This window comes from Macrobrachium nipponense, chromosome 9 (genome assembly GCF_015104395.2).
Source record: "Macrobrachium nipponense isolate FS-2020 chromosome 9, ASM1510439v2, whole genome shotgun sequence".
In the NCBI taxonomy this organism is placed as follows: Eukaryota; Metazoa; Arthropoda; class Malacostraca; order Decapoda; family Palaemonidae; genus Macrobrachium; species Macrobrachium nipponense.
The window spans coordinates 64,594,242-64,604,241 of NC_061110.1; the positions used below are offsets into that span (position 1 = coordinate 64,594,242).

General features: G+C 35.1%; 1 protein-coding gene across 3 annotated transcripts in view; it reads left to right on the forward strand.

Moving 5' to 3' along the window:
• LOC135218237 (nuclear migration protein nudC-like) overlaps window positions 1-10,000 on the forward strand; it is a 522,861-nt gene that overhangs the window by 404,019 nt on the left and 108,842 nt on the right. The window lies entirely within an intron of this gene.

Consider the following 10,000-nt stretch of genomic DNA (forward strand, 5'->3'; position numbering starts at 1 on the left):
ATATAGTTCCACCTCCTCATCAGCCAGCGGAGTTCCCATCGCTGCCACGATGAAGACGAGACGAGAACTGTGGATGATGACCTCGAATTGACAGTCGACTGGAACTTCTACTCTTTCTTCATATGGACGCTTATTTGTCGAACGGTCGCGGGAGAACTGACAGGTAAACCTGATTATGAGTATCCGGCCTAACAGAAGAGGTTTATTGGTTGTATGGGTGCTACGAGTTGAAGGTAGAATGATGATGATGATGTTGCAGTTGTGCAATGGGCATGGAGTAATTCTTGAAGAGTATGCGTGGCTCCACCGACGAATAGTGCGAGGAACGACATCATTTCAGGTCGAGCTTGACTGAAGTCTAGGTAATGCTGTGAGACCTGAGTGTCCTGGATTTATAAACCAAAGTGGCAAGCAGAATTCTTTTGGGTCTTCCATCATGCCTCTCCCATATACCATATGCCTCCTTGGACATTAGACTGGTGAGACATCTCCTGAGATAATAAATAGCTTTAAGGATGCCCATCACATGCGGGCATCTCGAGACAATGAAGTAGACCTGCGCCCTCATCCAGAAAATATATATACGTATCTATAGATATATATATAGATATATATATATATTATATATATTGTATAATATATTTATATACCACTTATCATATACACTAAGCTACAAATGTCCTTTAATATCCAATTCGCTCTACCTCGGAATTTATATATTTTCATATATGTTAACCAAAGGGGAATTTTTTAGTTTATAATAATTTCGTCCTCCCTTGGATTCGAAGTAGCGGACAGACAGAGGAGAAATTGGTAATGTCACTGAAGTCCAGATTTCTCCTCTGTCTGTCCACTGGTTCGAATCCATGGGAGGGCGAAATTATCATTAACTAAAAAATTCCCTTGCGGTTAACATATATGAAAATATGTAAATTCCGAGGTAGAGCGAATTGGATATTAAAGGACATTTGTAGCTTAATGCATGTATATGAATCACGGTGATGTGACAAAAATTCATATATATATGTATAACTGAATCACGAAAGTTTGGAACGTGATAAATCCATAAATAAAGGTATAAGCCACGAAGGAAAAATAAACAACGGAGTTTCTACAAGATCTTTCGACTGAATGTCCTTTACTCAGCAGACAAACTGAGTTTGTTCTGCTGAGTAAGGACGTTCAGTCGAAAGATCTTGCAGAAACTCCGTTGTTTATTTTTCCTTCGGGCTTATACCTTTATATATATATATATATATATATATATATATATATATATATATATATATATATATATAGATACAAATGTCGATTAAATAGGATATGAGTAAAGAGTTAGAGTTAAGGAATATGTGAAAGGAAAAATTAAAAATGCAAGTAGAGCTGGACATCGTTATTGGGCACATTAATACTATGTGGACAAAGGTCAAAAAAGGATTTTATTTTTTTTTATTTATTTGTTTATTTATTTTTTTTTTTTTTTTACAACAAAGCGCCTTGATTCACTTGGGCCCTTGAAAGATGGACTGATTTGTAAATGTTCTGAAGTCCAACTACCTGGTCGGTGGTCCCTGACGTGGAAATAAAGGAGAATAATTGGTCGGTGAAAAGTGAAAATAATTCGGAAGTGTCGAGAGGAAGGAGGAGATAAATGCCTGGAAAGTGCTGGGTGGAGGGTGTGGAGAAGGTAATGGAACTGAGGGCTCCTAATATTCAGGAAGTGGAAGAGGGCATGTTAGGCGGGTTTGACGCACTGCTGATGAGAATTCTATAAATGCAATTGAAGCAGATAATGAATCGGAAGAGGAAGTGTGAATGTGGCACTTTTCTCAGCCCCCCCCCCCCCCCCCCCACCTTTATAAGAAAAACTAATGAATGCATACGGATAGGTTCTCTCTCTCTCTCTCTCTCTCTCTCTCTCTCTCTCTCTGCAGTGGAGCGTCCGGTGGATTTAGCTGAAATGTCATATTGAAGAGATGGCTCTTCAAAATCAAGAGTTTCTTGCATACAGATCCCTAATTGATGTCAGAGAATATTAGCTCATTACTGTTCGTACCTATATTCCTGTGCTTCGTGAAAGCAAGCACGCTAATTATGCCCTTGCAAAGGCAAACACAGTTGTAAACTCTTCCATGTGTGCCTTTCTGTATTCTGCCGTTTTCGACCTCTGTTAGTCAGTTGACGCAGGTTGAAGGAATAACCGGATTCCAAGGAAGTCATCGTCAAGATTTTCTGAAGAATATCGACCCGTTCTAGGACGATGTTTTTGAGTTTGTGCTTCCCAGCCTCTGTCATGCATACCACTTGCTGGGTGGGTGTTTCCGAGATTGAAGGAGGGAGTATCTGACGCACGGATGCTGCCGTTATTTTTTCCCGTCAAGTTAATGCCCGATTGTATTCTGAAATATGTTGATACATCGACGTTTTAACGGACGTATGTGGTATATGTGTAGGTTGAGTCGCTGATAAGTAGGATGAATTTCCGAAAATATCGTGTTTGCCATTCAGGAAAAGTGTTTCTTAACTGCATAAGGCTGATTTCCATAAGACCTTCGAATATTATATATGATTATTGCCAAGTAATGGTCTGTCGTGCTTAATGTCTTTTCTCTCATTACTATGGAGCTGCGGTGAGATTTCAGCACGTTTTAACCGATTATATCCTTCTTGACAACCCGACCTTCACCCACCCACTCCGCAGTTTACTTGTAATGAAAGTTTTTTTTTTTTTTCTGTATAGATCTGTATACCATGAAGTGGAGTTTAGTTGTCCCAGAGTTGTGAAAATTTACGCAACACGGATTTACGGAGCTCACTCAGACTGGATTCTTCAGGCGAGCTGTCATTTGATTTGTGCCTTCATTTAGCCTCTGTGCATGACTTGTGGCCGAAATGCAGTATTAGGTTCATTCAGACTTCTTCGGATGTCACTCTGGCATAGAATTGTTTTATGTCATTGCAGTTCAGAAAGATTTTTGTAAGGCATCGCTTCATCTTTCTCTGTAATGTTGGTGTTGTCAGAACACTTATGTTTTCGTCAACGAAGCAGCTCAGATTTTCAGCCTAAATTGGTTCATCTACCTCAGTTATGCATAATTTGTTTGGAAGAAAAAAGGAAATTATATATCTTAAAAACCGTTTTGGGGTTAAAACTCATTTGACTACGGTGAAAAAGGTTTTAATAAATGATATGGGAAACATATGAAAATTGATTTATTATTTACATCTCTTTCATTAGTGGAAGTTATACGGTTTTGTTGATAGCATGATTTGGGTCTTTTTATTTAAAGAGTGAATACCACTTGGAAAGCTTTTGGCAAGGTGTAATTGGTTTATAAGGAAACAGTGTTTCATTACACAAGAAAGCTTCCTTTTGAAATGTAACCCGACGGTGAATATGACAGGCTTCATTACCGTACTGCTTGTCATTTTTGAAACTGTGTTAAAAGTATTTTTCGTCTCACATATTATTCAGTTTGATTTTACTTTTATTTGAAATTCTAACCTCCTCAGATGAGGCCTGTCTCAAGGATTAGTCAGCATTGTCTGTGATACTTAATCTCCATCGATACTTATGGAGTCTGCGGCCATAGTTATTGTCTCGCCAATCCACAGATATTGTTAATTAGTCACGTTGAAATATAAGTTTTAACAAAGAGACGCCATTTCAGTTCCATATAGTTAGACGCTTGAGTTGTTTAGCGAGAAAATTAATTTTAAGCATTAATTTAATTGGGGTACTGGTAACTTATAGTGCTTGTTCATTGAGGTTGATGCAGATAATATTGAGCGTGTAAGAAGTTTTTTTTTTTTTAATAGGAGAGATAATGAGTAATGGTGTACACGTAGAAATTGCAGATTAGAACTTTATCATTTGATGTAAAATCTTGTCCGTAAATCAGAATGGTAATTATTTGTTTCACATGATGCAACAATCAGGCTGTATCCTCGGAGAAGGTCAGAGGACCCACAGCATCCTGTTCCAGTGTCACCAGTTCAGCTAACTGTCAAAAATTAGTTTTTTGTAAGAACTGCAGGTGATTGCTTATATCAAAAGATTTGGCATCAGAAATAGACCTCATGGATGTCATTTTGGGAGACAGAATTTTTGGAAATGGTAATCCTGGAAGAAACGTGTATTCCTTAATTGACGTTCACTCGCCCTGTCTACCCATTTCGAGGGTGTGGAAACTGGGATTCCCAAGGGCAAAGGAGGACATCCTGTTTTGTGTTCTTGTTGCTTCGTATCCTGGACTCGAGAGTTACCACGCCTCTCTTCAGATGTAGCTATATATATATGCCCACTGTGCTGATTCTTTTTTCAGAGTTGTAGATTATTCATGGTTTCGCAATTTTGGAGCATCGTCATACAAACTTGAAGACTGTAGGTAAGCGTACCTAATGCAAAAAAAGGTAGGGGTTGCCAGTTATAAGAAGATTTGACAAGATCATTCTACACAACCATTAATTACTTTGTTCTGTAATAGAGGAAGAGGATTTCATAATGGGGTTGTTAATGAAAAGGCCTATGGAAACCAAGGTGAGAGTATATGGAGAGATTGCTAAGTCAAATTTATGGAAATGAAATGTGCAAGATGAACTATTCTCATAATACATGTGGTATGAAACTGATATGACGAGAAATAGGAAGATATGTAGAAGAATTGATTAAAAGGTCAACATACATGAAAAGTTGGACCAGAATATTCAAGTTTGTTTGTTAGGATGAATGGACAAGGATAGTGTTAGGAGGAAGGATAGAAAGACATAGAAAGGGATAGATGGATGGTGTGTGGAGGAAACATGAGGCCATGCAAGGTGGATGTAATAGGGTAGTGTGTCTTTATGGTGGGAGGTGGCGAGTCGACATTGCTGATACACGTTATGTATGTGTATGAACCTGGTAATGTTTCAGAAATCCTTGCACTGGTGATTCAAAACGATTCAATAATTTGAACATGCCAGTGATCTTTTGTGTCGTTTTTCTCTTTTAGGGGGATATGTATATGAATATATATATATATATATATATATATATATATATATATATATATATATATATATATAAATAAATAAAGATAAATGCCACGAAGGAAAAATAAACGAAGGAGGTCTGCAAGATCTTTCAACTTTAAAAGTCCTTTACTGAGCTTACTGAGCAGATACTGACATAAATACGAGAAAAGACAATACAAGAAGATTCGTATAACTGACAGATAGGGATTATAAAGAGATTAGTACTTAGAATCCGACACACCTGGAGGATTCTAGGTTCTAATCTCTTTATAATCCCTATCTGTCAGTTATACGAATCTTCTTGTATTGTCTTTTCTCGTATTTATGTCAGTATCTGCTCAGTGAAGGACTTTTAAAGTCGAAAGATCTTGCAGACCTCCTTCGTTTATTTTTCCTTCGTGGCATTTATCTTTATTTATGGATTTATCACGTTCCTAACTTTCGTGATTCAGTTATACATATATATATATATATATGTATATATATTGTGACGAAGTGCCAAGCATCTGGTTACTATACTTACCATTTGTACTTGTTAGAGCATGAGATTCTTAATCCCAGGTTGGTGCACGGTTTAATCAAGTACCTGGTTACTTGACTTGATTCAGACACCTGAACCTCCATCGCAAATACCAAATGACTGAATACTCTAAAGGTAACAGTGGTCCCTTATAGAACTTAATAATCACTTAGGAAATCAGCCTAAGTTCATTAAAAAAAGTTCTGAGCTAATCTTAATTAAAGGGCATCACTCCTTCAACAGTTTTAATAAATCTAAGTATTTCCCTGGTTCTAATTCACTTGAGGAAAACAGCACAATTACCACTATATTTCTACCTAAATAAAAAATAAAATATATATTCTGCTAGTAAATGAAACTCATAAAAATCTTAAATACAAAAATTTTATTTTTAAATAAAATAAATATAAGTAAAATTCCCAATCTTAGGGAAATTGTTATTACTTGAAAACAAAAGTTTAATTAATTCTTGAATTAATTATTAAACAAAATTAAATCACGATTTATCAAGAAAAGTAATCAAATTTTAAATTATTCACGTAAAATTCAAATTATTAAGCAATAAATTAAATTTGAAAAGAAATTTAATTAAATGCAAATTAATTTACAATAAGAAAAATTTAAATTAAGTAAGCAAAATGAGAATACAAAAACATATGGAAAAGCAATAAAAGCAATGACAGTACAAACATTAAACATAAAATGGACATGTCAAAAGAACAAAATTAAAAAAAACCTACAAAAAGTAGTAAATTTATCCAATTACTGTAAATGAAACCTTAAAGTGCACTTCAGAATATTTGTAACACACAATACTGTTTACCACTGCAGTTTCACTCAAAAGGAAGGCCTGTTACTTTTTCAAAGCTTTTGTGGCACTACACAAAAATAATAATAACTCTATGTTCAGATTCCACAAACTATTACGTTACTAAGAAAACAGAGCTAGTAATATCGGGTGACCAACTACTATGGAGAAGTTACATTACGGTAAGAAACCCAAGCGAGAGAGAGAGAGAGAGACCCAACACATGACTATTCTAAGAGTATAATGAATGCCTTCTATCTGTCTGCGTATATGGGCATATATGGGTCGGTTGAGCATACAAGTTTGAGACGAAAACTTATTCCGTCATCTCAGTGACATCATGGAATTTTTAAGTTCACAACTAACTATTACGAGTCAACAAAGCCTCTTTTGACAAATTGACACCATAACTCTATTATCAGCACCTTATGGTCCCATTAACGGAAACTTGCCATGTTATGGCGCCATTAACCCTCTTACGCCGACTGGACGTATTTTACGTCGACATTTTTTGTCTCCCGTGTGCCGACTGGATGTATTTTACGTCGACTTACAAAAGTTTTTTTTTAAATTCGCGGAAAAATACTTATAGGCCTACCAGCCTAAAACAGCCGAAAACTTTTGAATCACGCGCCTTGGGGGATGCTGGGAGTTCACGGATCAAGGTGTTGTTTTGTTTACAATCGTTACGCAGGCGCGCAAGTGCGAATTTCTTTCTTGCCGCACTAAAAAGTATCTGTGACACATCTCGGAAATTATTTCGTCACTTTGACATAATTTTTGTACCATTGTAAATTAGCCGTTACATGAAGTATTATATATGAAAATGTGCGCATTTTTATGTAGAATACAACAATAAAATACTCATGAATGTAGCTTTTATCAGTTTTGAGATATTTTCATATAAATAACGATAATTGCCAAAATTTCAACCTTCGGTCAACTTTGACTCTACCGAAATGGTCGAAAAACGCAATAGTAAGCTAAAACTCTTATATTTTAGTAATATTCAATCATTTACCTTAATTTTGCAACTAATTGGAAGTCTCTAGCACAATATTTCGATTTATGGTGAATTTATGAAAAAACTTTTTCCTTACATCCGCGCGGTAACTCTTCCGAAAAAAATCATACATGCGATTGTGGTAATGTTTGCACCATTTTAAAATTAGCCGTTATATAAAGTTTTATATATGGAAATGTGCGCAATTTCATGCACAATACAACTAAAAACAACCAATGGTTGTAGCTTTTATCAGTTTTGTGATATTTTCATATAAATAACGATAATTGCCAAAATTTCAACCTTCGGTCAACTTTGACTCTACCGAAATGGTCGAAAAACGCAATTGTAAGCTAAAACGCTTATATTCTAGTAATATTCAAGCATTTACCTTCATTTTGCAACAAATTGGAAGTCTCTAGCACAATATTTCGATTTATGGTGAATTTATGAAAAAAATAACATTTTCTTTACGTCCGTGCGGTAACTCTTCCGAAAAAATCATACGTGCGATTGTGGTAATGTTTGCAACTTTTTAAATTAGCCGTTACATAAAGTTTTACATATGAAAATGTGCGCAATTTCATGTAGAATACAACAAAAAAGAATTGAAGGTCGTAGCTTTTCTCATTTTTGAAATATTTGCATATAAATCACGATAAATAGAAAAAAAACCACGTTCGGTCAACTTTGACTCTACCGAAATGGTCGAAAAACGCAATTGTAAGCTAAAACTTTTACAGCCTAGTAATATTCAGTCATTTATCTTCATCTTGAAACAAATTCGAAGTCTCTAGCAAAATATTTAGATTTATGGTGAATTTAAAAAAAAATCTTTCCTTCCCTCCGCGCGCGGATTCTCCGCCACAAATCTCCGAAATGCGTACGTACCATTCTCGGAATATTTGCTCCGTTTCATATTAGGCATTTCATAGAGTTTTATATATGAAAATGTGTGCAATTTCATGTAGAATAAAACGAAAAATATTTGAAGGTTGTAGCTTTTCTTTTTTCCGAAATAATTGCATATAAAAAATTATATATAAAAAAATTCGACATTCGGTCAACTTTAACTCATCAGATATGGTCGAAAACTGCAATTGTAAGCTAATACTCTTACAGTATAGTAATATTCAATCATTTGTCTTCATTTTGAAAGAAATTGGAAGTCTCTAGGACAATATTTAGATTTATGGTGAATTTTTGAAAAAAATATTTGTTTACGTCCGCTCGTTACGAATTCATGCATTATTTTGTGATAATATTTTCTCTGTGTTGCTTTTATCGTTTTACAATGTGTTATATACCAAATGATCGCAATTTAGTGTACATTACAACGAAAAAAAAGTAACTTGTTACCTTTAACCGTTTTGCGCACAGCGCGATTTGAATACAATTATATATGAAATTTCGTTTTTGCTCTATCATATATCGCATTATTTATATATGATAATGATAATTTTTTCATTTCTGATGGTTGCATACTAAACTTCAGCCAATGACAAAAAAAGGAGCCAAAAAGAACTCTTAATCTTGAAAACAAAGCGCGCTGTGATTTTTTGAAAAAAATATTTTTTCCGCTTCCGCGCTCACTCTGAAACACCTCCGGCACACGGGAGACAATTTTTTTTTATCGCTTCGGCGTAAGAGGGTTAACTCGCCATGTTATAGCGCCAATAACCGAAACTTGCCATGTTATGGCGCCATTAACCGAAACTCGCCATGTTATGGCGCCATTAACCGAAACTCGCCATGTTATGGCGGCATTAACCGAAGCTCGGCCTGTTATGGTGCCATAAATCGCCAATTTTATGGTGCTAGACAAGTGCCATAATATCAGTTTGTCATTAACTGACTGAGACTGCCAATAACCAGAGACTGCCTTTGTATATAGTATATATATATATATATATATATATATATATATATATATATATATATATATATATACATATATATATATACATATACATATACATACACACACATACATATACATACATGCATACATACATATACACGTGCACACATTACAAGGCCCAGGTTTGACTTTGTCCAAAAAGACAAATTGGTAATGTTGACCACAACCAACTTCTGGCACCTACCTCAGAAAGGAAGATTCCACGCAGCATCCATGCTACTATTTTCAAAACCATTAAATTTGGTGCTAGACCAAACTCCAAGATACAAAAATAGAATCTTTATTTTCCCATAAACTGACATGGTAAAATAAGTTAAAGTAATTGAAAACCCAACCAAAAATGACATAATGTCCTCGCCAATGATTACCTCACTAGTTCCCACAAGATCTCGCATAGATATCACCATTTTTCCTCAAACTCAGAAATGAAAAAATGTCAGTAAATAAAAGTCAGAATTCCAATTTTTGCGACATGAATCCACCTGAGCGAAAAGAATCATAACCTTCAAAAATCAAAAATAAAAATGGATGACATAAAATAATGGAATAAAAATAAACATTGTTTCTGTATACATGGGAGAAAAACTTATTAGAAATTCAACATTTTTCACTGCACTTAGGCTTCTCTCAGCCACCTGTAAATTGTTCAATGTTCAACAAAAGTCTTGCAACCTCTAGCACTAAATAGTGTCTTTCTTTATACTATGTTGATCTCGTACACCCCACTAATGA